Here is a 6133-nt window from a genome sequence, read left to right as displayed (position 1 = left end):
GACAATCCTTTCCCTCCAGTGGCTTACACTCTACTCAGAGGACAACAGCTTCACTTGACAACCACGTACAGGATATACATGAAACAAATATATGTCTTTTGGTATTTAAAGGGCTGTCAGTGAGGAGCACAGGATGTTGTTGTTTGTCTTTTTTGAAGAGGGCTGATGACATCACAGGCTGTTGTTTTGACCCTTGTGAGCTGGATTTCAGTGAGGCAGAATTGCCCAAAGTTGTCAGCTTCATTCTCTCTTCCAGAGTCATCGAAGTCCAGTGGCAAGAGGAAAAACAGGAAGCCTGGGGATGGCCCCGGATACAGTGGATGGCTTTGGCATCTTCCATGTCTGAACAAGCTCTAGGCACCTGCTTCAGCCACTTTCATGGTCTTTGGCACAAGCTGTTCTCTTGGACGATGGATTGGACTTGTTCTGTTTGGTCCTGGAGGGCAGAACTGAGGGACAGATTTTGGCTGGATGTCCCAGGAGTCTCCCTAACAATGAGAGCTAACTCAGAGTGGAATAGATTGTCTGGAGGAGGTGAAGAGCTTGCTCCTTATATGAGGGCTGCAAGTAGAAGCTGGAGAACCATTTTATGGGTATGTTATGGGGAATGTTATTTAGGAGCTGGACTAGATGGTTGCTGAGAGTCCTTCTTACCCTCCAATTCTGTGAAATAGAAACTTTTAGAGTGGGGGGGCACTAATAGCTGGGGAGACCCAGAGAAGGCCTCCTTCCCCATTTTCCTTCCAGTTATTTGCTAACCCATTAAATGGTGCTATACATAGTTTGGTCTAGATGGGACCTCAGAGGTCTGGTCTTTGGTCATTTGGATGGTACATGCCTAGGAGTGGTATTGCTGGGTCAATGAAGAGGGAGCATTTGGGGAGCTCCGTGAGGCCGTGTCCTGAGAGGGCCTCCTGAGGCCATCCTTCTCTGAGATTGGATTCCATCAGGAAATGGAGACTCTTGAATGTGGATCCCTACAATTGCTTAGTAGTCCTCCAAGGGGAGTTACAGGGATGGGAAGAATTGGGATTGGCCAGGCCAGTCCAAGGTGCAGACACACACACACGCACACACACAAGGACTGCAGAAGAGTGCCAAGTGGGAGAGCATTCTTCTCATGCACATCAGCAGGTGACCAGTGGGGCTGTGTGTGCTGTTTTAGCCTGGACATTGGGGCTTTTCAGGAGATGCCTTTTTGGATGGATGCCTGTATTGCACCAGTAGGTCAGAGAGGAGGACTTCAGCCACTAGGTCCAAGCTCCCTGTCCAATTCCTATTTCATATCCCTCAACTCTAGACCTCAAGCTATTGAGGCTGAGAATGGCCCATCATGCCTGAAGTTCCTGAAGTCAATCCCATGTGGACCGTTCTGAAACAAATCCCCAAGGGGTTTGGATTGGAGAAGGTGCAGGAATAAATGTCTTGGGGCAAGAGACCTTCCATGCTCATGTACCCATTTCTCAGGTCTACACCCCAACCCTTTACTGTCATTGATATGGTAATCAAGTACATGGAGGATCTCTCTCCTCTCTTCCAGAATAGATCAAAACCTAAGTATGCATTAGTAGAGAAAGAGGAGGGAGTTCACTGGTGCAAATGGAGGTGGGTTAGGGTTAGGGTTAAAATCACCTGCCTGGGAAGAGTTAGAGATCAGATTTGAACCCAGGTCTTCCTGACTCCAAGGCCACTACTGTATCTTCTCTCCAGAGTTCTACTCTGGGCCTTATGTGGCTTGCAGAACTTCTGAGTACAGCCCAAATAAGAGGAAAATGTAATTGAGAAGCTAATATAATACAGATAATCTGGTAGTACTTAACAAAATAAATTCAAATACAACCTACATAATGGTAATTTGTGGTTTTCTAAGTCAATACGAGTCCTGTAGGGATATTGTTTCTATTTGAGTTTGACACCCCTGTGAGTATCATGCTTTTGCACTTGTATTATAATTATATGGCCTTGGGACCTCTATTGAGAGGAAGCATGGTGGAGTGGAGATCTAGGTTCGAATCATGCCTTAGACATTTATTTACTAGTTGTGAGGTCTTGGGCAAGTTGTTGTTCAGTCATTTTTTTTTTCAATTGCCTCTGACTCTTCATGATCCCATTTGGGGTTTTCTTGGCAGAGATACTGGAGTGGTTTGTCATTTCCTTCTACAGCTCATTTTAGAGATGAGGAAACTTGGGTCAAGAAGGTTAAGTGACTTGCCCAGGGTCTCACAACTAATAAATGCCTGAGGTCAGATTTGAACTCAGGAAGATGAGTTTTCTTGCCTCTAATCCCAGCACTCTGTGTACTATGTCACTCCCTAGTGGGTTCTTGATAGAAATTATTTATTTGTTTGGGATGTTTCATAGCCTCATAAATAGAAAGCAGGACTTGGACTGGAGAGGATGTGGGTTCTGCTTCTGACACTTAGGCTCTATGTGTCTGGGGGCACATCTCTCAGCCTTCCTGGGTTCCAGTTTCCTCATCTATAAATAAGGAGATTGGATCTGAATAAGTCTAATCTTGTCTCCATGTGATAACCCTTCAAATACTGGCTGACAGCTGTCATGCCCCTTGAGCCTTCTTTTTGTAGGATAAAGACCCCAGTTCCTCATAGGACATGCATTTAGAGTTGCCTGGGGGGGCACCGAAACATTGGGTGATTTGTCCAGGATCAGACATCTTGTAAGTGTTTGAGGTGGGATTTGAACTCAGGTCTTCTTGACGCCAAGGTCATAGCTATTCCCATTATATTGAGGCAGAGTCTATCAGACATTGGGCTCTGTTGGAATAGCCTTTGAGGGAAAAGGGTCTCCTTAGTGCCACAATGAAGCATCTGGAAGAGCATATGGGCAATCATCAATTAAGATCTGGAAGGGATCAAGTCCAACCAGCCCTCTGTCCCCATTTCACAGATGAACAAACTGAGTCCTAGAGATGTTAAGAGATTTACCCAGCCCCATGAGGAATGGGTCAAAGCCAGGATTTGAACCCAAGTTCTGAGAAGAACGTGCTATTATTACTCCCAAGGCATGAAATCCAAGTGTGGAGCTGTAGGCACAGAAAAAGTTTGGGGGAATCCAGAAAAAGAATCATTGGCTTACCGACGTGCTCAGCAGTTTCTCCCAGTTGGGCTGGAGGTAGAAGACGATGCCTCTCCAGGCTCCAGGCAGGGTAGCTCCTCGGATCAGGAGGATGGAGAGCACCAGGTAGGGGAAGGTGGCGGTGCGCCACACCACCTAGGAAGGGAAGGATAAGGGCATGAGGCTGGCAGTGGGCCAATAATAGCAGCAGACCTGAGATCATGGCAGGGCAAGTCATAGGAAGGGAGCTTTGACCTTGAAGTGAGCCCAGGGCCAACCTTATGTAAAGGCAGAGGTCAGAGGTGATGTCAGAGAGGGCCCCAAAAGATAGCTCTTCTTTCCCTGCTCAGACAGTGCCTAGAATTCTTTCTGTGGGGTAAATCCTTTCAATCCACTCTCGGGACTGACATGTCCATATTCTAAAAGCGATTGTATATTCCCAGCCAGAGAATCTCAGAATTAGCTGGAAGGGACCTCAGAAAACTGTCTGGTTCAATTCTTCATTTTACAGGTGAAAAAATGAGGCTCAGAGAGGTTAGGGGACTTGTTAAGGTAGCACAGCGATGAAGTTTGAGAGGTGAAGTTTAAAAAATCAAGCATTTCTATAGTAGCATCTACTATGTGCCAGGCACTGTGCCCTCAAGCACTTAACAAATGTCTCATTTGATTTTCATTACAAACCTGAAAGATGGATGCTGTTGCCACTCCCATTTTATAGTTGGGGAAACTGAGGCAGAGGTAAAGTGACTTGCTTAGGGTCACATAGCTATTAAGCATGTTAGTGAGGTCTCAGATCTTCTTGACTCCAGGCCCAGTGTTCTATCCACTTAACTACATAATTTCCTGAACCCAGGTCTTCCTGAGCCCTAATTCAATTCCAGAGTCTATCTACTATGCCATTCTGTCCACCCCCCCACCCCCAGAAAACTGAGGAGTTAAGTGACTTTTCCAGAGTCACACAACTAAGATGTGTAAGTCAGGATTTGAATCCAGGCCATCATGCATCTGATGCTGACTTTCTCTCGACCACAACACACTACCTCTAATTAATTCTATAATATTTCACTTCACTTGCCTCACAGGATCCAAAGGGATAATAAAGCATTTAAAAGATCTCTAAATGGCAATTATTGTCATTCTTATTTATTGAGTTGCTATATCCAGATTTTGGGGAGAAACCAATCCTAGGCTACCTTCCCAGAAGTCTTCACTCCTTTCCACAGACTGAAGTAAACGGTTGTGAAGATGAGGAAGAGGCACAGTAGAAGCTGCCATCGCATTCCTCCTGGATCTTGCAGACCTTCTGCCTTCTGAATCTCCAGGACCCTCCGCCTGTTGGGGAATCACACTGGCTGCTCAACCGCTCCTCGAACCCCAGGACAGGCTGCCACCCATCTCCAAGGCAGTGAAAGAACGTTAAGGGGGAAGGTTAGGGAATGATAGGGATGGATGAGGAGAGTCTCTGGGTGGGCCAGTGAACAGATCACTGGATTTGGAACCAAGAGATCTTTCTTCCTCGTGTGATCTTGTACAGGCAATAGGATCTCTTTGGCTTTCCATGTTCTCATTTATAAAAGAAGAATGTTGCAGTAGATGACCCTCCTTCCTGCGTGCAATCTGGGCTTCCATGTCCTGCAGGATCATTGACAGCACAGAAAAAGCGCATGGCTACAGAAATATTAATAGCCGTGTCGTTTGCAATAGCAAAAAGCTAGAAGCAAACTATGTGTCCAACAATTTATTTTATTTTTTAAAACCCTTACCTTCAGCCTTAGAATCAATATTATGGACTGGTTTTAAGGCAGAAGAGTGAGTGGTAAGGGCTAGGCAATGGGGGATAAATGACTTGTCCAGGGTCACACAGCTAGGAAGTGTCTGAGGCCAGATTTGAGCCCAGGACCTCCCCTTCCAGGGCTTTGCCCAGCAATTTAGTCATGGAGGGGCAATGTTGGTTTCAGAACCAAGGACAGATCCCTGGTGTCCTGCTCCCTTCCTAGCTGTATAGAGTGTACACCTTGGATACCTCCCAGCATAGAATAAGATTCCTTGGGGGCAGCTGGGTAGCTCAGTGGATTGAGAGCCAGGTTTAGAGACAGGAGGTCCTAGGTTCAAATCCAGCCTCAGACACTTCCCAGTTGTGAGACCCTGGGCAAGTCACTTGACCCCCATTGCCTAGCCCTTCCCGCTCTTCTGCCTTGGAACCAATACATAGTAGTGATTCCAAAGCAGAAGGTAAGAGTTAAAAAAAAAAGAATAAGATTCCTAGAAGATCCAACTTCTCCTTAGGGCACTAGACCATCATATCTACTAAGTAATTACAGTGCCTCGAAGAATTTTAGATTTTTAAAAAGTACTTTGTATAAAGGGGCAGCTGGGTGGCTCAGTGGAGTGATAGCCAGGTCCAGAGATCGGAGGTCCTGGGCTCAAATCTGGCCTCAGACACTTCCTAGCTGTGTGACCTTGGGCAAGTCACTTAATCCCCATTGCCTAGCCCTTACCACTCTTTTGCCTTAGAACCAATATTGATTGGTGGAAGGTGATGGAAGGTGAGGGCTTAAAAAAAAGTCCTTTGTGTTTATTTATTTCACTCAAGCAATCGCTTCTGATCCTCGCAGAAATCTTCTGATGTGGCTCAAGCTTGTAGTAGTTTTTCCTATTTCTCAGGTAAAAAAAAAAGCCATCAAGAGGCCACGAGAGTCTAGTATCATAGCTCTAGCTAGATCTGAAAGTTTTACATAATATACATAAATAAAGCAATAACTGTGGAGTCATTTAGTCTAACTCACTCATTTTACAAATGAAGAAACCGAGACTTAGAGAGGATGACAGAATCATAGAGCTGAGGCTGGAAGGGATCGTCTCAGAGGCCACCTATACAACTGTCTCATTTTTCAGACGCAGAAACTGAGGCCCAGGGCTAAACAGCTAGTAATTTTCAGATGTGGAATTTGAAAGCGGTCCTTCCTGAATCTAAGGCTAGGACTCTGCACTACGCCACGCTGTCCAATTCCCTCATTTTACAGATGATAAAACAGAGACCCAGAGAGATTACTCAAAG

The sequence above is a fragment of the Monodelphis domestica genome, chromosome 3 (genome assembly GCF_027887165.1).
Source record: "Monodelphis domestica isolate mMonDom1 chromosome 3, mMonDom1.pri, whole genome shotgun sequence".
Classification (NCBI taxonomy): domain Eukaryota; kingdom Metazoa; phylum Chordata; class Mammalia; order Didelphimorphia; family Didelphidae; genus Monodelphis; species Monodelphis domestica.
Note: the sequence above shows the minus strand (reverse complement) of the source record.